The 21,819-nt window shown below is 43.1% G+C and overlaps 1 long non-coding RNA gene across 4 annotated transcripts; it reads left to right on the top strand.

The window, feature by feature from the left end:
• Positions 1-1,739: 1,739 nt before the first annotated feature.
• LOC110342408 lies at positions 1,740-19,300 on the top strand. Of its 4 annotated transcripts, none has more exons than XR_002384467.2 (3): positions 1,740-1,870; positions 8,250-8,448; positions 19,058-19,300. It is a non-coding gene; the product is annotated as an uncharacterized LOC110342408 (long non-coding RNA). The 4 variants fall into 4 exon arrangements; XR_002384468.2 differs by lacking the exon at positions 1,740-1,870 and adding an exon at positions 1,876-1,985; XR_002384469.2 differs by lacking the exon at positions 1,740-1,870 and adding an exon at positions 6,970-7,082.
• Positions 19,301-21,819: the final 2,519 nt, after the last annotated feature.

Below are 21,819 nucleotides of genomic sequence, written 5' to 3'. Positions count from 1 at the left end.
TCTTTCATTGCTCTCCCTCTACCATCCATCCCCAACTCAATCAACCCATTTTCTCAGGATCTCAGTCCCTATGGGGAGATGCCATGCTCAGCCTTGGTACAGGGAGGAGGGGCTTGGTCCTGCCATGCTTTGTTGACCCCCCCCCGTGGGAGGCCTTACCCTTTTGGAGGTCTGAATGGGGGTAGTGGGAGGGGAAGGGGAAGGGATGTTGTTGCTTTGCTGCAGCTACTGCAGGCATTGAAACACCGAACACATGGAGTTTACTGGGAAAGGGCATTAAGGAGGAGCGGTAGGTGTTGGCCAAACAGGAGCGGAGATGGAAGGGGGAAGGTCAGAGAAAAGAGGTAAAGGACACACAGAGAGGACAGGAGAGAAGAGGGAGACAGGGAAAGCTCAGCCTGCCCTAGGGGGACAGCAGGAAAGCGAGGAGAGCAGGAAAAGAGGTGAGAGGCCAGAAAAACCGCTAAATGGGCGAAGTCTTTCTCTTAAAGGGGTCCTTTGCACATCCATGGAACCCTGGGCTGATCCCCAGGGCACTGCCTGAGTGCATTCTGCCAGGTGACAAGGGGCAGGCCAGAGTAATGCCTGATTCCTTACAAGGGGGGACCTGGGGTTGGTATGTAAAATGAATAAGACATTAAAGAAAAGAAAACTATTCTGACAGATTATTTAAAACGCACTGTTGTCTCCAGGGCTGCTTTAAGAAACATAATTTGGAGATGAGTTTGTTATGTAGTAGTCAGGCATCCTGATGGGTTCCTCTCCTTCTTTTTCTTAACTATTGCACGGAGACACACAGTGGAAATCACTTGACTGCTCCGGAGTTCCGTGGGTTGTTGGGATTTCCCCCACCCCTCACCTCTTGATTTTCTTCTACTGGGTAACTGAAGCTGCAGTAAGTCTGTACCATGAAAATGGGAACACCATCCTCAAGGTTGCTTTTCCTGTCTCGCTAGCAGAAAGTCTTCAAAGTATAGCACCTTCGGGAAAGTGCTTCAGGAGGTGTTGGATTCATCCGGCACTTGGGGAAATGACACTTGTGGATACCATCAAAGCCTGCTGACTCTCTCACGCACCGTGTTTGCCATCAAACCCTGTCACGGTGGCCTCATTAAGTCATCAGCCTCAGTTTCAGATGTTTTTGTTTTGTTTTTTTCCCTCCCTTTCCTGTTCCTCATCATTATTTATTGGTGACCCCGATTCTTAAAGGCAGCTTTGGTCTTTGTTCTTTGCCGGATTGCTGTCTGGTTGTGTGGCGGAGGGGGAGGGACTGGAATGTCACAGCGGTGCTGAGCAGCCTGCCATGGTGCAGGTGCTTGGAGACCAGATCATTGATTGATGAGCCGCTCATCTTAAAGGGAATTACTCAGCTGCCTTATTTATTTATTTATTTATATTTATTTATTTATTTTTGCGGCTTGATTTTCTGCCCAAGGAGGGTTGTTATCCGCCTGAAGACGATCCCTTGATATTTTATCAGAAAAGAGCTTGCGCTCACCTCGTATCACTGGTAATGTTAAAACAGAAAGCATGGCTGGGACACACGAGGACAAAGCCACCCTGTTAACACAGGGTAGCCCTTTCTGCTCTTGGCTGCTTATGAAATCCGCTTTTGGGGGCGGGGCGGGCGGGCTTTGCAGCAAATACCTAGAGGTGGGCTCCATTCCAGACCCACCGGAGCTGGATCTCCGGGATGTGGCCTGAGAACTGCCCACGTGAAGGTTACCAGGTGTTTCTGATGCGTGGCAAGGATTGAAAACAATCGATGCTGGGCCAGGTGGTTCCGTACCGCGCAGGAGCAATGACGTGCCCAGCTTTGGGTCAGGGACATTATGGGAGGAGACACAGGTTTCCCTGTGCTGCCTGAGAGGTAGGAGAAGCTCCGGTGAGGGAACGGAAAGCTACCCAGGCCCTGTGTGCCCGGGGTGGCACGAGGACACTGGCAAGGAAGTCTTGTTGTTGGAGGGAAAAGGGAGGTTCTAAAGGTACTGATTAGCGCCTCCAGGGAGCAGGGAGCGGACACTTGGGCAAAGGGTCAGGGCCAGGCAGTGGAGTGGGCGTGGGGGACACTAAGTGGGCTGACCTGGGGTTAGGGCTGATCTCTACTCTTCACCAAGCGCTTTGCACTCGCTGTTGCTGGAATGATTTTGTAGCGTCCTCACAGAGAGGGAAAGTGGCCGGCACAGATTCAGGGAGCTTGTCCAGTGCCGGAGAACTGGGTGGGTCATCCAGGAGGCCTGGTCCTGAGTGACCAGAGAGAAAGAAGGCAATACTCACTACGGCTGTGATTGCGGGAAGGGGAGAGTTGTGGGGACACCAAACTGGCCTGTACTGTGAGGGCGGCTGAAGTCTTTTCGAGAACCCAGGTGAGGGTGGCAGGCTCAAAATCCTTCAGACCTGGGCCAGGAGGTTGAAAGCTGCGCTTACAGCGAGATTCTTCCAGGTTCCTGGGGCATGATTGTGTGTAAGGCAGGGACTTCTAACGTGTCAACATGGTTCTCTGGAGGACACAGATATTTCAACTTTGAATAACATTCACGGCCTTTTCCATTATTGCGTAAGTCTTATCTAAAGTCAAGCGTTATGAATCTCGAGACCCCTTTGCCCTTTGTATGACCCGGAATCTGCAGGGAGGAATTTTGGCACCTGAGACAAACGGTGGGAAATAATTCATGATATGGCTCACAGATGGTCATTATTAACAGTGGATACCATCTGGCAGCTTCTCACTTTAAATCATTACTCTTGCTAAACAGATACTAAACTTTCAAAATCGTTACTTAGAGTTCTGTGTCCTCCAAATCTCCATGCTTCAGGTCTAACTCCCTTCTCATGTGTGACTACTATCCATCCTTGCTCCAGACAGTTCAGGCATGCGACAGTGGTGTTTGCTGTGCATATACATCAGAATAAGAACAGTCAAGAGTTCAGTGACTTCCTTCTTAGTGCTGTGGAATAATGTAGTGCGTCCTTGATCCTCAGAGTCCTCTTCAATACAAAAGGAACAAATGGTGATTACATCATTTGGATTGCTCTGAGGATAAAATAATGCAATATACCAATAGTATTGTTAACACCAATGACCTATGTAACACATTTTGGAGATTATTGTGTTGAGGAAAACAGGCTAGCGTTAGAATGTGGCAGAAGTTTCTCATAACATAACATGGGGAAATTGGTAAGTGAGCAAATGTTAAAGACAATCAGTTGTGGAAAATTAATGTAGACAAAGCTGTACCTATGTCGAAGTTATGCTACTTGTTGAGGCGTAGGGAGCTAATAAGCAAAGCTCTTCTGAATTTGGAATCAGTTAAGCAGTCATTACAATAGGACAAAGATCTCCCGATCAAAGTGAACATTTTGCTACTGATACAATCTGGCTTGGCTCAAGCCACCTGGGTTGAGTCTCTCCGGTTTCCATGGAAGAGCTGGCTCACTGTGGACCCCCAAGCAGAGACCTGATGCCATGAATTCATGTGTAGGCTGCAGATTCAGCACCTCTGAGACTAGGAGGCCTGCACAGAGCAGAGGGGAACACATGCAGTACGTTCTCCTGGGTGCTTAGGTACCATTGCTCGCTCAGGAATGGAGGCGGCTAAGCTGGTCCTTCTCGGGTGCCTCAGTGCGGTGGAGTGGAAATGCAGAAGGCGGGCATGTCCCCGTGCTGTCTAGTCTTATGTCAACTTGACACAAGTTAGAGGTGTCTGGCAGAAGGGAGCCTTAATTGAGAAAACGCCTCCATAAGATCCAGCTGTAAGGCATTTTCTTAATTAGTGGTCAGTGGGAGAGGGCCCAGCTACTTGAGGGTGGTACCACCCCGGGCTGGTGGTCCTGGATTCTGTAAGAAAACAGGCCAAGCAAGCCATGAGGGAGCAAGCCAGTAAAGCAGCATCCCTCCATGGCCTCTGCATCAGCTCCTGCCTCCAGGCTCCTGCCCTCTGTGAGATCCTGTCCTGACTTCCTTTGATGAGCAGCAATATGGAAGAGTAAGCTAAGTAAACCCCCTCTCCCCAGTTTGATGGCAGGCTTTATAGGGGGTACGGAGCATGCGCATGGGGAAAATACTGTGATTGCAGTGACAGTGGGAATGTGTCCTATTGGCCATTACTGATGACAGGGCATTGGGGCTGAGTCACTGAAGGGAGAGTGGGGAGTGGGGGAACCTGATTCTGGAATGTGGGCGGTTCTTAGTTGACTGACTCTTGCCTCCTCTGCCATTAGTCACATGTGGGGAGGCCCATTTGAGACCACAGGCCATAAAAGAAACTCATTTTTTTCTTCCAATTTTTAAAATGTTCTTAAAACTTGCTGGGTGGTGGTGGCTCACGCCTTTAATCCCAGCACTCAGGAGGCAGAGGCAGGCGGATCTCTGTGAGTTCAAAGCCAGCCTGGTCTACAAGAGCTAGTTCCAGGACAGCCTCCAAAGCCACAGAGAAACCTTGTCTCGAAAAACAAACAAACAAAAAAAGTTCTTAAAAGTTAATAGGAAGTTATACTTCTATAATTTTCCACACAGCTTTCTCAACAGATATTTACAGGTTAAAGGAAGGAGGAGGCCAGAAAGTCTTTGAATGAAGGACGAGGGGCTGAGGAACACACCAGCCAAGCTAGGGAGCTCTGGTCTCCCCTCCTTTTTTGTCCCTTACAAGAATACAAAGTCTCTCAGCGTGCACATTCTGCTTTGTAGTATCTCTGAGAGAGACAAGATAATGAGTATTTGTCTTAGTTCGTTCATGAAGTTAATATATGAGCCATTCTTAATTACATCGAGGAACATTTATTCAACTGGGTGTAAACAGTAATTTCCAATCATTCCCACCAACCCGACACCATACCAGCTCTACTGAACAAGCCCTGAGATTTCATCTGGGCTTTGGAGACCAGTGTTGTTGCTTGACACGATCTCCTTATTTCCTACTGACTGTCCAGCCTTTATTGTCTTGGTTTTCCAAGACAAGAGGCTTGGTTTATTTTCAGCTCACTTTATCCTATCACCAGTGTGATTTCCACCTGAGGACTGTGTTACAGCAACCACACTCAGGCAAGCTCTTCCCGCGCTCGGCTTTCCCCCCACAAACCCAAGAACAGCACAGAAAGAAGAGAGAAGGCAGATCAGCCTTCCTCATGTGCCCCAGCCAGGGTCCAGGAAGAAAGCAAGGCTAGCTCCCAGCTTCTCCTGATCTCTTCAGAAACAGAAATGCTCCACCCGCCCCCCCCCCCACATTGTTATGTGGCTCTCAATCCACAGGCAGCATTCCGAAATGCTAACTGTTTGGAGAAAAGCCGCGTGGTTAGCAAAGTGCAGAGGAAAACGCCAAGCAGCACACTGGAAACCATGAGCAAACACGGGCCCACCTGAACCGCTCTTCAGCCGAGGTCTCAGCGCTCCCGGGTTGCTGTGCGGAGTTTGCATACCTGTACCTGTGTGCTAGTCTGCGTACTGTGTGCTATAGTCTGGATACCCGTGTGCTATAGTCTGCGTACCCGTGTGCTATAGTCTGCGTACCCGTGTGCTATAGTCTGCGTACCCGTGTGCTATAGTCTGGGTATCCGTGTGCTATAGTTTGCGTACCCGTGTGCTATAGTCTGGGTACCCATGTGCTATAGTCTGGGTATCCATGTGCTATAGTCTGGGTACCCGTGTGCTATAGTCTGCGTGCCCGTGTGCTATAGTCTGCGTGCCCGTGTGCTATAGTCTGCGTGCCCGTGTGCTATAGTCTGCGTGCCCGTGTGCTATAGTCTGCGTGCCCGTGTGCTATAGTCTGCGTGCCCGTGTGCTATAGTCTGCGTGCCCGTGTGCTATAGTCTGCGTGCCCGTGTGCTATAGTCTGCGTGCCCGTGTGCTATAGTCTGGATGTTTGTGCTGTGTCTTCACTCTTGAAATTACAAGGGCACAGTTGAGAGATCTTAAACCTCATTGAAAGGAAATTTTTGAGTTTTATGGAAAATTTAAATAAAAAACTATCTTTTAAGGAACAGCTTTTAAAAATGTTTGAGCTTATAAGGCTATGGGGCATTTTAAAACTCATAAAATGTTTCATTGTAATGTCTTTATTAATATATGATCTTGATAGATAACTGAAAGACTAAAAATTAGGGCCACAGCTGTAAACATCAAATTCTACAGGCTGAGGTATTCCTAGCTCATGATGCAGCCAGACAATGGCCTAAACAGTCTGGAAAAGGGTTTCTCCGTACCTAAGGTCTGTTCAGGCTAGCAGGGACGGCTTTAACAATGGATGCATAACATCCTTGTTTTTCCTACCGCTGTTAAGCTGTAGCTATTTTGGTAAACTGAGTAATATAAAAAAAACTTATATTCCATATTGGCACACTATAAAAGGATCAAGTAGGTTCCTAGTCTCATTATAGATTATGCTTATGAGTTAAAAGTCTCTTCTTAGGCTGGACATTGGTGGAACACACCTTTAATCCCAGCACTCAGGAGGCAGAGGCAGGCGGATCTCTGTGAGTTTGAGACCAGCTTGGACTACCAAGCGAGTTCCAGGACAGCCTCCAAAGCCACAGAGAAACCCTGTCTCAAAAAACCAAAAAAAAAAAAAAAATAAGTCTCTTCTTGATACTGAAAGAGCTTAATTCAAAAGTTATTATTTTTAGTATAAACTGAAAGTGATAATTAAGCTTTAATATGTTTAGAACTATGTTTGTAGCCATGTTAAGTACTAACATAATTAATTACAGGGGGAAGATTTATTTAGCTTCCTGTATATGTTTTCAAGGTATAGCCTAACACAAGTAACTAAAAACAAACAAGGGTTGATTTTAGCTCAGATATATTTAATAGATGATGGTCCTCAAACTTGTCAGAGTTGATGAATAAGGCTTATAAAATGTTTAAAGTTACTATGGCAGACAGAAACTCCTAGATCCTAGTAGTGACCTCCCCGCCCCCAAAACCAAGGTCTCCAAAAAGATCATGGGTGTGATGACAGCTACACCTGGACTGTGTTAACACTAACCCCATAAGACTGCCCCAATGCCTGCCTGCTGCCAACACTTGATTTAAACTGTGGACAAGGAAGACACCGGAGAGTGGATTGTCTTTGCCTAGACAAACTAAGGTCAGTCACTCCCATGTTCCTTCTCCACAGAAAGTTCCATCATCTTCTGGGCCTGGTGGCCAAAGACTGATGCTGTTCTCACGCCTCTGCCCCATGCCATGGGGACCACAGGGTCCTGGGGTGACTATCTAGGTAATGAACGTCATTTTAATTGATACAGAGGCCATTTTGGTTATACTTTCTGCTGTAATTTATCCTTCTCAGATCTCTGACGATGTTGACAGCTAGGCTAACTATAGCTTTGTCAGCGTAACAACAGGCAACTAGTTCCTTCCTCCACGGCCTGCCACTAGGTCCTTGTTGAGAAAAGGCAGACAGGTTTGCCTTGCTAGCAGGCTTTATATTAAAGGACAAACACGTTTCAGATGTAACTCTCCACTAAAGGAACATGCTTTTCAATAACTGTTCTCAGTAGCAACTGCTTGTGTCTCTGGTAAATGATGGAAAGAAAAGGGTTCAAAGTCCATACTGAGGGTTTAAGAATATGTCCCAAGATATCTGAAGGTCTGAGGATGTAAAAACTTAAATAAGTTCTGAGGGTCTCAGAAAATGATTTAAAATTATGTAAGTACAAATTATAAAGAGTAATAAAAATTATTTAGGGTAAATAAATAATGGGAGATAATTACATTCCTCTTTCCTCTTCTATGCTATTGTTGACAGTAAGATTTCAAAAGTTCTAATATTGACCAGTAGAATTCTAATAAGCTAATAGAGCAATGACTACCATTCAGTCACAGCTCGAGATTTTAAGTTTCTTTTGGTTGTCTTCTAGGTATAGACTTAACAGGACTTTTCAGCAAGCTAAAATATCTCTGTCCAATCTACATGTCTAGCTCTCTGGACAGAGGGAAAATATCATGCTTTTTACCATGTAGATTTCAGTACAGTGGCAATGCTAATACATTTAGAAATTTCATCTCCCTTTGCAAACTAAAAATTCATGTAGGCTTCAGGGAGTAAAGGAAATCACAAAATTTAGATCCATCTTTGACAGGTCAAATGGACTCTGGATAAGTACAGTCTAAGTTTCCCTACCTGTCTATTCCAGAGGAGGGATCCCGATCTTAGGACTCCCAGGACTATGGGACTAAAAGTTTCAAATGTCAGGTTTCCTTTGGAGTTCCCAAATTTTAACTTCTATCCCTACTCTGTGTGTCTCTGCAGGTTTCCACCTGGCTGCCAGGCATCACCCAGGGATCACCTGCCGACTGCAAACTGTTGAGCTCTGGACTTGTTGAAAGCTGATGCAATTGTGCCTGTTTCTTCAGCTGGGTCAGCTAATCAGATGCTTCTGATAAAGGCTCCATTACCCCGCCTTTTGACAAGCCCTTCGGTCTTCCTGGGCCCTGACATTGTTTCAACTGTAAGTAATTACAAAAGAGAGTACATCATCCCTCGCCCCATAACAGGCAGAAATGCTAAGTCAAAGGGAAACTCTCTGCTATAGGGAACAAAATGACTACTTACAATGCCAACTGTCACACCAGAAAAGTGGGCACAGGTCTGTCATCTGGTAGATTCGTTAGCTGAAATAGTTCAGCAGTATGATAGGGCACTTGGCCTGCTTTATGCAGAACAAAAAGGCACCATGTGACTTTAAGAGAAAATAATGATTTTTGCATGAGCCATTCAGGATTATAATCTGGCTGTACTGAAAAATAATGTCAAGGGGGACCTGAGATAAAATAAGTGACTGTGCCCTATCCATTTCCAGGCTCCTAGGTAGAAACTCTGACGTCAGCCATCACAGGGCCTTAGCCCTCTGCTTCTGCTAACTACTGTTGGCTCTTACATCATTGATACAATAACAAAATGACAATTCCTATCATCAATCTGATGGTCATAGATCCCAACATAAGCAAGTATCCTTCATAGAGTCAAGGATGTGACCCAGGATACAACTCAAGTGGGGGGGGGATGTAAGACCCCTTTGACCTGTAAGCCCAACCTACCCAAGGACCAGGTAACTTCCTGGAATGCTAGGAACTAGAGATCTTGGAAAATAACCAAGCCTCATGGGGAAAAAATGGTTACTGTATGGGTTTGTTCTGTCTCGGGGCCACTCAGCTAGGAATTCTAGGGAGTGGTCCTGACCAAAGTCCATTTTGATCAGTATTTAATTAAAGCTTGCTCCAAATTTGGCTCAAATGGTGGAACTGGTTTTTCTTGGGCAAATCCCTGGATTAACAATTAGCTTGATATGTACCTCTACACTAGCTTACGTCACAAAGCATGTGTGTAATACAACGCTAACAATAAAGAGACGAAGGGTAAGTCAGCCTCAGAGAAAATCCCCATTTTCTTTACACTCTTTATCGAAATAGGTGTGAAAAAAAAAGCTCATTGGAGGTTTGATTTGCATTTGTCTTACGATTTACAATGTTGAACATTTCCAATATGTAGGGCATATGTATGCTATGTTTGTAAAAATGTTCACTCAAATTCCTTGTCATTATCTGGCCAGGCATTGGTGGTGCACGCCTTTAATCCCAGCACTCGGGAGGTAGAGGCAGGCAGATCTCTGTGAGTTCAAGGCCAACCTGGTCTACAGAGTGAGTTCCAGGACAGGTTCCAAAACAATACAGAGAAACCCTGTCTTTTAAAACCAAAAAAAAAAAAATTCTTTGTCATTATCTAATACAGTTACCTGAATTTTTATTGTTGCTGAATTATATTAGTTTTAAAATACTTATGGTCAATTCCTCATAAGATAAATGATATATGTCCTTCCATTCTGTAGGTTATCTGTGTGTGTGTGTGTGTGTGTGTGTGTATGATGAGAGGGTGAGAATGTAGGTATATGTGTGCCTCCATGTATGAATTGAGGGTCTCTTCTTCCACCTTGAGGCAAGGTCTCCCTCCCTCCCTCTCCCTCCCCCTCCCTCCCTCCCTCCTTCTCTCTTTCTCCCTCCCCCTCCCTCCCTCCCTCCCTCCCCCCCCCTCTCTCTCTCTCTCTCTCTCTCTCTCTCTCTCTCTCTCTCGTTTCTGCCATTCTGGCTGTGTGCTTCAAGCTAGGTGTCCCATGAGCATTTGGGCAATTCTCACCTTCACATCTCATCTCGCAGTATGAAGGCTAAGACAATCTGCACTATTGCCTCTATCATTTTTTTATGTAGATTCCAGGACTTAAACTCAGGTCATCAGGTTGTGTGGCAAGCACTTTAACAGCTGGGCCATTTTGCTGGCCTAGTATTTTATGATTTGTTAATTGGGCTTCAAGGTTATTCATAGTCATTTTACAGAAAGAAATATAGCTGAGTTTTGTGTGATTTTTATATACTGCAGCTTTGATGAATTAGCTAGCTAGTTCTAACATCCTCTTTGTAGACTCATTAGCATTTGTACAGATAAAATCACTGCTTAGGAACAGGGATAATTTCAATTCTTCCTTTATAGTTTGGATTGCTTTTGTTTTTCTTTTTTCCTTTGTTTTTTATTCCCAGTTCCCTCTCCCTCCCATTCTCCCATGCCACCCAGTGACCCCCATCTCATCCCTCTTCTGCTCCACAGAAAGAATGAGACCTTCTATGGAGAATCATCAAAGTCTGTCACATCATTTGGGGCAGGGCCTAACCCTCCCCCATGTGTCTAGGCTGAGAGAGTATTCCTCTGTGGGGAAAGGACTCCCAATGTCCATTCGTACACTAGGTATAAATGCTGTTACATTACCAGGGGCCCCATATACTGCCCAGGCCTCCTAACTGACACCCACGTTTAGGGGGTCTGGGTTGGTCCTATGCTGGTTTCCCAGCTATCAGTCTGGGGTCCATGAGCTCCCCCTTGTTCAGGTCAGCTGTCTCTGTGGGTTTCACCAGCCCAGTCTTGACCCCTTTGCTCATCACTCCTCCCTCTCTGCAATTGGATTTCATGAATTTGGCTCAGTGCTTAGCTGTGGGTGTCTGCTTCTGTTTCTATTACCTACTAGATGAAGGCTCTAGGATGGCATATAAGTAACCATCAATCTCATTATACGGGAAGGGAATTTAAGATAGCCTCTCCACTATTTCCTAGAATCTTAAATAGGGGTCATCTATGTGGATCTCTGGACATTTCTCTAGTGCCAGATTTCTCTTTAAACCTATAATGGCTCCTCTATTATGGCATCTGTTTTCTTGCTCTCCTCTATTCTTCCACCAACTCAATCTTCCTGCTCCCTCATGTCTTCCTCCCCCCTCCTCTTCTCCCCTACTTTCTCTTAACTCCCTCTCCCCTCCCCCCACACTCCCAATTTGCTCAGGAGATCTTGTCTCTTTCCCCTTCTCCAGGGGAACATGTATGTCTCTCTTAGGGTCCTCCTTGTTTCCTAGCTTCTCTGGAGGTATGAATTGTAGACTGGTAATCCTTTCCTCTATGTCTAATATTCACTTATAAGTGAGTACATACAATGCTTGTCTTTTTGTGATTGGGTTACTTCACTCAGCATGGTTTCTTCTAGTTCCATTCATTTGCCTGTGAATTTCAAGATTCCATTGTTGTTTTTTTTCTGCTGAGTAATACTCCATTGTGTAAATGTACCACATTTTCTTTATCCATTCTTCAGTTGAGGGGCATCTTGGTTGCTTTCAGGTTCTGACTATTACGAAGTATGCTGCTATGAACATAGTTGAACAGATGTCCTTGTTATATGAATGTGCATCCTTTGGGTATGTGCCCAAGAGTGGAATTGCTGGATCTTGAGGTAGACTGATTCCCATTTTCCTGAGGAACCGACATACTGATTTTCAAAGTGGCTGTACAAGTTGGCACTCCCACCAGCAGTGGAGGAGTGTTCCCCTCTCTCCACATCCTCTCCAGCATAAACTGTCATTGGTGTTTTTTATTTTAGCCATTCTGAGAGGTGAAAGATGGTATTTCAGAATTGTTTTGATTTGCATTTCCCTGATGGCTAAAGATGTTGAGCACTTTAAGTGTCTCTCAGCCATTTTAGACTCCTCTATTGAGAATTCTCTATTTAGTTCTGTACCCCACGTTTAATTGAATTAATTGATGTTTTGGTGACTAGACTCTTGAGATCTTTGTATATTTTGGAGATCATCCTTCTGTCAGATGTGGGGTTGTTGAAGATCTTTTCCCACTTGTGGGCTGCCATTTTGTCTTGTTGACTGTGTCCTTTGCCTTACAGAAGCTTCTCAGTTTCAGGAGGTCCCATTTATTAATTGTCTATTTCAGTGTCTGTGCTAGTGAAGTTATATTCATGAAGTGATCTCCTATACCAGTTTGTTCAAGGATACCTCCCACTTTCTCTTCTAAGATGGTCAGTGTAACTAGATTTATGTTGAGGTCTTTGATACATTTGTACTTAAGTTTTCTGCATGGCAATAGATATGGATCTATCTGTAATCTTCTACATGCCAGCATCCCATTATGCCAGCACCATTGGTTGAAGATACTTTCCTTTTTCCATTGTGTAATTTTATCTTCTTTGTCAAAAAGCAGGTGTTCGCAGGTGTGTGGGTTAATATCAGGGTTTTCAATTCAATTCCATTGGTCTACCTGTCTATTTTTGTGCCAATACTGAGTCGTTTTCAGGACTATACCTCTATAATAGAGCTTGAAGTCAGGGATGGTGATGCCTCCAGAAATTCCATATAAAGTTGAGTATTGTTCTTTCAAGGTCTGTGAAGAATTGTGCTAGGATTTGATGGGGACTGTACTGAATCTGTAGATTGCTTTTGACAAGATTGCCATTTTTACTATGTTGATTCTACCTATCCAAGAACATAGAAGATCTTTCCATTTTTCTTTAAAAGACTCAAAGCTCTTGTTATACAGGTCTTTCACTTATTTGGTTGGCCTTACCCCAAGATATTATATGTTTTTTGTGGCTATTGTAAAGGGCAATGTTTCTCTGATTTCGTTCTCAGTCCATTTATCATCTGTATATTACTGATTTTTTTAAGTTAATCTTGTACCCTACCACTTTGCTGAAGGTGTTTATCAGCTGTAGGAATTCCCTGGTAGAGTTTTTTGGATCAGTTATGTAAACTATTATATCATCTGCAAATAGTGAAAGTTTGATTTCTTCTTTTCCAATTTGTATCCCCTTGATCTCCTTTTGTTGTCTTATTGTTCTAGTTAGAACTTCAAGTACAATATTGAAGAGATATGCATAGAGAGTGGACAGTCTTGTCTTGTTCCTGATTTTAGAGGAATCGCATTGAGTTTCTCCCCCATTTAGTTTGATTTTGGCTGTTGGTTTGCTGTATATTGCCTTTATTATACTTAGGTACGTTCCTGTTATCTCTGATCTCTCCAGAATCTTTATCATGAAGGGGTTTTGGATTTTGTCAAAGGGTATTTTAGTATCTAGTGAGATGATCATGAGGTTTTTATTTTTCATCTTGTTTACATGGTGGATTACATTGATGGATCTTCATATGTTGAACCATACCTGCATCCCTGGGATATGAAGCCTACCTGATCATGGTGAATGATTTTTCTGATGCATTCTTGGAATTGATTTGCCAGTATTTTGTTGATTATTTTTGCGTCAATGTTCATGAGGGATATTGGTCTGTAGTTCTCTTTCTTAGTTGTGTCTTTGTGTGGCTTGGGCACCAAGGTAATTTTAGCCTTGTAAAAAGAGTTTGACAATTACCCTTCTGCTTCTATTGTGTGGAATAGTTTGGGGAGTACTGGTATTAGCTCTTCTTTGCATTTCTGGTGGAATTTTGCACTGAAACCATCTGGGCCTGGGCTTTTTTTGGGGGGGGGGATAGAAGACTTTTGATGGCTGCTTCTATTTCATTAGAGGTTATAGGTCTATTTAAAATGCTTATCTATTCTTGATTTGATTTTGGTAATTGGCATCTATCCAGAAAATTGTCAATTTCTTTTAAATTTTTTAATTTTATGAAGTACAGATTTTCAAAGTATGACATGAAGATTCTCTGGATTTCCTTAGTTTCAATTGTTATGTCCCCTTTTTTCATTTCTGATTTTGTTAATTAGCATGTTCTCTCTCTGCCTTTGGTTTGTTTAGATAAAGGTTTGTCTCTGATTTTCTCAAAGAACCAACTCTTTGTTTCATTGATTCTTTGTATTATTTTCTTTGTTTCTACTTTCATTTCAGCCCTTAATTTGATTATATCCTGGCATCTACTCCTCCAGGGAGAGTTTGGTTGTTTTTGTTCTAGAGCTTTCAGTTGTGCTGTTAATTCTCTAATGTTACTAATCTCCAATTCTTCATGTGGGCACTTAGTACCATGAACTTTTCTCTTAGCACTGCTTTCAAAGTGTCCCATAAGTTTGGTATGTTGTGTCATCATTCTCATTGAATTCTAGGAAGTCTTTAACTTCTTTTTTTATTTCTTCCTTTACCCAGGGATGGTGCAGTTGTACATTATTCAATTTCCATGAGCTTGTAGGATTTCTGCAATTTGTGTTGTTGTTGAACTCTAACTTTAAACCATGGTAAGCCAATAGGATACAGGGGTTATTCCATTTTTTTTTGTATTTGTTGCGGTTTACTAAGTTGCCCAGTATGTGATCTATTTTAGAGAGGGTTGCATGTGACGATGAGAAGGTATATTCTTTTGTGTTTGGATGGAATGTTCTATAGATGTCTGTTAATCCCAAATGGCTTATAACTTCTGTTAGTTCCTTTGTTTCATTGTTAAGTTTCTGTCTGATGGTCCTGTCTAGTGGTAAGAGTGGGGTTTTGAAGTCTCCCACTATAAGTATGTGAGGCTTTATGTGTGATTTGTACTTTAGTCCCGTGTCTTTTACAAATGTGGGTGCATTCATATTTGGGGCATAGATGTTCAGAAATGAACGTCTTCATCTCTTTTGATTTTAGTTTGAAATCTAATTTGTTAGACATTAAGATTGCTACACCAGCCTGTTTGGTAGGTCCATTTGATTGGAAAATCTTTTCCCAACCTTTAACCCTGAGGTAATGCCTGTCTTTGAAGTTGAGGTGTGTTTCTTGTATGCAGTAGAAAGATGGATTTTGTCTTCGTATCCATTCTGCTGGTCTGTGTCTTTTTTTAGGTGAGTTAAGACCATTGATATTGAGGATGTTAATGATCCTTGATTGTTAATTCTTGTTTGTTTTGGATTTGGTGGTAGTGGTGGTGGTGGTACTGTGTGTGAATCCCCCCTCCCACTCCCTCACTCCAGTCTTTTTTTTTTCTTTTGACTGTTGATAAAGTGGGATTATCTATTGCCTATGTTTTTGTGAGTGTAATTAACTTCCTTAGGTCGGAGCTTTCCTTCCAGAAATTTCTGTAGGGATGGATCAGTGGTTATGTATTGTTTAAATCTAGTTTTGTCGTGGAATGTCATGTTTTCTCCATCTATAGTGATTGAAAACTATGCTGGGTATAGTAGTCTGGGCTGGCATCTGTTGTCTCTTTTTATTGGTAGAATATTCATTTAGGACCTTCTGGCTTTCAAAATTTCCATGGAGAACTCAGGTGTAATTTTGATAGGTTTGCCTTTATATGTTACTTGGCCATTTTCTTTTGCTGCTCTTAATAATCTTTCTTTATTCTGTAAGTTTGGTGTTTTGATTATTATGTGGCGAGGGACTTGTTTTGTGGTCTACTCTATTTGGTGTCGTGTAAGCGTCTTGTAATTTTATTGGCATGTCTTTCTTTAGGTTGGGAAAGTGTTCCTCTATGATTTTGTTGAATATGTTTTCTGCACCTTTGAGGTGGGTTTCTTCACCTTCTTCTATATCTGTTATTCTTAGGTTTGGTTTTTTCATGGTGTCCCATATTTCCTGGATACTTTGTGTTAGGGATTTGTTGGACTTAAGATTTTCTTTGGTTGATGAATCTATTTCTCCTAGTGTATCTTCAACACCTGAAAGTCTCTCCTTCTTTCTCTTGTATTCTGTTGGCTATGCTTGCATCTGTAGCTCCTGATCTTTACCCAGCTTTCCTATTTCCAGCATTCCCTCAGACTGTGGGGTTTTTTTTGGAGTTGTTGTTTTGTTTTTTTATTGTCTTTATTTCAGGTTTTAAGCCTTGCATTTTTAAATTGTTTCCTTAACTTGTTTGGTTGTTTTTTTCTTGGCTTTCCTTGCTTTCTTTAAGAGATTTATCTCTTGCAATTTTTTTCTTTTCCTGCATTTCTTGAATTTTGGTTTTTTTTCCATTTTTAAAGAGATTTTCTCATTTCCTCTTTGAGGGTCTCTTTTATCTTCATAAGTTGTTTTAAATGTCATTCTCTTCTGCTTCATCTGTGTTGGGATGCTCAGGTCTTGCTGGTGTGGAGTTCCTAGACTCTGGTGGAGTCATATTGATCTTTCTGTTGTTGAATATGTTCTTATATTGTTACATACCCATCCCTTCTTCCAGTGGGTGCCCGTGGGATCTCTCCCTCTCTGGTGGGTATGGGTCCAAGGTTCTCTTCTGGTGGGTGCAAGCAGGTTCCATACTCCGATGGCTCTCCTCTTCCCATGGGTGGAGGCAGGACTAGTGCCAGGACATTGATAAATTCTGCTGGTCCACTGGCACAGGTTCCCCTTGCACAGTCCCCAGACCTCAGGAGGCTCAGTGCAGGGCACCAGAAGGTGGGTTTATTTGTTTTTCTTATCTAGCTGCCCTTACTTAAATCTTTTCATTTTTAGGATTAGGAAATCAATACTTAGAGATGGTAACTAGCTTGCTTGAGGTAACATAGCTAAGTGGTACAGTCTGAATTAAAAACTCAAGGCTTTTAACTCTATAGTCAAGAAAGGAGTCAAAATATTGAGTAGGATTTTAGCGAGTTTGGATGGAATGAGTAGGAGATGCTGAGCATGTAAATTCTGATTGGTTTAATATGGCCCTCTATATCTTTTGGAGATTACCACACAGTAAATCATTAAATACAGACATGATTAAAGGGAAACCTCACCTGAATATATTTACATCTTAAAGGATAATTTGGAGTACAATATTTGCTCTCAGATCAGTTTGAATAGCAGTGTTAATTGGAGTGAATCTGTGCCAATGATGGACATGATGTAAAAACTGACTTTGAAATTTTATCCTTGAAGACATTTGTGTTCTTACAGTTATCTCTCTCCCTTCTGTCTTTTATTCCCCCCTTCCTCTCTTCATCTCCCCACATAGTTTGAGACTTTTAAAGTTTAACGAGACCTTAGAGAAGAAAACAGAGGAGAGAGAAAGCAAGATGAGAATTTCCTCCTCTCTTCCTCCCTCCCCCCATCTCTTCTCCCTCCTCTCTTATTCACCTTTCCCTTTCCTGCCTATTATAGACATAATGCAAGCTGCCCAGTAGCTGTCCATAAAGCTCATTTAAAGGAGGGATGGTTTCTTCTTTGGTCTTGCTCCATTTCCTCAGATGATTAGATAACATTTAAAACTTGATTGGTCCTCATCTCTATAGGCCCCTGGTATGTAATTTTTGTCTTCAAAAATATCAGTAAAAAAATGGTATCATGTTATGCCTGGGAATCTATAATTGTATTTACTTCATTCTGTAACTTTAGGCAAATATCATGTAAAGATTGCTGTGGACTCAACTAACACTTTCAGATACAATTTGTTATATGATGACTAAAACTCCATGGTAACGTAGACCACTGCCAGCTACTAGAAAACAAATGTTAGCATCTTACCTCAAAAGCTTTTAAAAACTATATTTCCCAAGATTCTCGTTTTCTGTAACTGCCAAAGGAGTAAAGCAGAAAGGAGCAGTTTCCTAAGGTGGATCAAAGTCTTTCCCAGTATAGTCTGGGATTGGAGGACCTAGGCACAGAACACACAAGCTTTGAGAAGAACCAAATGTTGTCCCTATTAAGAAACAAAGCTTACAGTTTCCCCCAGGCTTTATCTCGCCCTCTCCTCTGCAAGTAGTGTCTCCCCCAGCACCTCACCAAGAGTTGTACCCCTGCTGCCACCGACTTACAACATTTAGCAAAGGCCTTTAAATGCTGGGTATGATGCTAAACGGTTGCTGTGGGATATTTGTACACCGTGTGAAAACGTATTGCTGTGATTGCGACTGGTGTGATAGCTCAATAGCTAGGCAGGATGTGTAGGTGGGACTTCTGGGCAGAGAGAACTCTGGGAAGAAGAAAGGCGGAGTCAACACCCAGATGCAGAGGAGGCAGCCTGGGCAGTACGTGCTCATGAGGCCATGAGCCACGCAACAGCGTGTCTAGTAAAATGAATGGGATAATTCAAGTTATAAGAGCTAGTGGGACCAGCCAAAGCTAAGGCTGAGCTTTCGTAATCAATAAGAATCCTGTGTGTCGTTATTTGGGAGCTGTCGGGTGGGACAGAGGAAGACTCCTTGCGAATGTTTCTTCTGAACTAGCCACCAGGTCCACCACATACGCAGCGTGTAACTCCATGCAACTCTGCGTGCCGTCCTTTGACTCTGCTGGCGAGGAAACTGAGGGCCATGGAGCTTTTGTCTTACTAGAAGTTTAGGAGCCTGTGAGTGGCTGAACCGGCTGTGAGAGACCCTAACACTGAATTCTCCCAGGATGTCTCCTCAGAGTGGGGGTGTGCTTTCCCAGGTGGCTGGCATTCCTTCTCAGAGGCCCCAGGGAGGCAGGCTGGGCTGTTTGAAAGTCATCGGTTTTGAAATAAGAACAACCCCGATGGCCATATGGAGATTAGCTCTTCTGCCTACATTTTAAATTAACCTTATTGATGGATTTCCTGCCAAGCTTAGTTTCATTTATTATGCATGTTCCTTTTGGTGGGTGTAAGAAAAAAAATGTGTGAGAAGTAACCTCTAAATAAAGCAATGTATAAACCAGGCTTATAAATTTTTCTAAAGTTTATTTTTATTTGCCAAGTTTTTCTGAGCTTCCTTTAAGGTAGAGGGGTGTGTTTATTAAATATAATGAAAAAACGCTATCTTGAAACGAGGATATTTTAGTAATACGCAACTGGAAGTGAGTCTTTCTTCCTTCATTCATCATTATCAGCTGAGAACATTCCGGGCCAGCAGCCAGAGGGAAACGGTGTCATGATGGCTGAGCCAAGTCACTGTTTTCTCTTAAGCTTCCAGAAATTTCAGCCGAAACTTCATCCTATCTGGCGATGCAACTGCCTTACCAGAAGTTGTGGAGCATGTGAGTGGATTGTGATAACTGCTTCTAAGACATGCCTTCAAGTTTCGAGTATGGAAAGGAATCCGTGGATGTGATGGCCTTCTTATCTTGGGCTACAGTGTATGAATCAAGGAGGCCGGGCAGTGTAGTCTGTCTGAGAGTCTCAACACTAAACATAAATAATTGAATCACAGGTGATGTTTTGTTATTGTTATACATAAACTATGCTGGAGTTCAGAGGGCCGAGAAGGTTTTCCAAAACAGTGTGATTTCTTTAAGTAGCTTGAAGTTCCAGAACTATCTTGTCTAGCTGAGAAAAATAATGACCCAGATTGATAATCTGTTACTTAGGTGGGTTTATTCATAGAATTTGTCAGTCCACATGCCTTCTTTAATAGCAAATATTTAAACACCCCTTTTGCTATCCTGACATAAACTTAAATGTCACACATCATGCAAGAAATATCGTGGGGCTGGAGACATAGAATGGCATCCATTGGTAGCTCACAACTGTCTGAAATCTGGTTCCAGGAGATCCAGACCTTCTGCTAGCCTCCACAGGCACCAGGCACAGACATGCATGAAGGCAAAAATCCATACACGTTAAGTCCATACATACATACATACATACATAATACCCTGTTCTAAGAAGAGAACTAAAAGGAAATCAGTTCTCAGTAGCTGTGAGTGACAGTAGTGAACACTAGACAAGACTAGTGTTGAAGGTGCTGTTCTAAAGATAAAGGCTTGACTCCCACCCCGCCATGAAAATGCACGTGTTATAACTAACTGATGATGGGCAACCAGGCAGCTATAGAAACCTAGGAGAGAAACGGAGAAGCGCACGCTTCCGCAGACCAGGGATACTTACGTGAGTGCAGAGATGGAAACAAGCTAGCATTTTCAGCGGTGAGGAGAAGCCCATAGAGCCTCTTCTACTCAGGACAGAGTGGACGCCCGTACGGACAGACGATTTTCTCATCGATAATTAAGAGTCTGCCCTTAGCAGAGTTGAAGACTAGTTCACACAGAATCAGAAACAGCCGAAAGTCAGCAGCAATGGAAAAACTGTAGTAGGTTTTCAGTAGCGGCTCAGCTCTCCCCTAGCTTTCATTTCCTGAAATAATCATACACTTGTGATCATACGAAGAAACATACAGGACACAGCAGACTGAGAAACTGTTGCTCCCATTCCGTTAAACAATGCTGCCTTCCGGGAGGTTTGGGAATGGAAAGCAAATCTTGGTGAATTTCTGAATATAAAAAGTATGCCTCTTTTACAGCATGCCTTGAGCTCCTGGGAAATTCAGTGTTTTCTGAACTACTTGGAAACAAGTTGTATGCAAGCCTAACCGTTCAGTCTTGAATGAAGAGCGTTATAAGTATCCCTCTGGTAGTTATGACATTGTAGTTATAAATAAAACAGGAGTAGGAAGTGTGAAAGCTGTGGTCCCTCCTTCCTTCACTTTGCAAGGGGTCCAGCTCCCTGCTTCTATTTAGCAAATGAAAGTGGTGCTCTCCCAACCATTGTGACAACCGGAAATAGTGCCATAGGCAACAGCGCTCCACGGCTGTGGAGTCCTGAGGAGGGCCTCTGGCGGCACAGTCAGCTCGGCCGGAAGGGCAACTGTGGAGAAAGGCAGGTTGCCTTCATGCTGAGGCCTAGACAGACAGACTCAGTATCTCAAGAACCGATTCATGTCCTCTGAATGGTTCCCTTCCAAGGGCAACTCTTCAGCTGGGTGAGAGACAAAGGAGGCTTCTCACCGTGTGACTCACCTCCACGCTCTCGGTCTGACTGAATGTCAGTTTGCTTCTGTACTTCTGAAGCCTTCTGTGGCAGAGAGGAAGATACCAGTAGGGGAACTCAGAGAGAAAATGACTCAGCCAGACAACTTGAAGGGACAGAGTGGCCCAGGAAATGGTAGGACAGTGGTTCTTGCCAACCCAGATGGTAGTCGCACCCTGAATCAGTCCAGATTAATTCTAATTGGTCTTAACAATGAGAACCTGGAGTCAGATATTAGGGGGTAATGATGAAAGATCAGAGAAGTAAAGCATCCAGCCACTAAAGTTCTTACCTCTACAAAACCCTCAGACCAAAAAAGGGGTGAGCTCCTGTCTCCTCCCTCCTTATACTCTTCTCTCCACCCAACTGTATCACTTCCTGTCACCATCTCCCTAGGACTAGGATTAAAGGCATAAGATCCCAAGCGCTGCAATCATAGGTGTGAGCTCTGTTTCTATTTTAGACTGGTTAAATCTCATGTAGCCCAGTGTGGCCTTGAACTCCTGGTCTTCCTGCTCTCACCTCCCGAGAGCTGAGATTAAAGGCATGTGCCACCACTGCCTGGCCTCTATAGTTAACTCGTGGCTGTCTCCACCCTCTGACCTTCAGGCAAGCTTTATTTGTTAGAGTGCAGACAAAACATCACCACGAGCCCACCATTGTTAGATCTCTGATTTGTTTTCAAGGAAAACTAGAAATCTATATGTAAAAATTTCAGTTCCGATGTGTTAGCTCATACATATATGTATGTAGAAGATGATATACCTATCCACCATGTATACATACTGTTCCTTATAGTGTGCCCATGAATAAAATAGTCAACACCTTAGGTACTGACCATGCTCTTCATTTGAATTGGAATGACACTTAGGAGTTAGGTACAATCACTCTGTCACAGAGATGATAGAATAGACACTAAGAGA

The sequence above is a fragment of the Mesocricetus auratus genome, unplaced genomic scaffold (assembly GCF_017639785.1).
Source record: "Mesocricetus auratus isolate SY011 unplaced genomic scaffold, BCM_Maur_2.0 Super-Scaffold_100011, whole genome shotgun sequence".
NCBI classification, from domain to species: domain Eukaryota; kingdom Metazoa; phylum Chordata; class Mammalia; order Rodentia; family Cricetidae; genus Mesocricetus; species Mesocricetus auratus.
The sequence above is the reverse complement of the archived record's forward strand: the minus strand, read 5'-3'. Positions and strand labels throughout refer to the sequence as shown.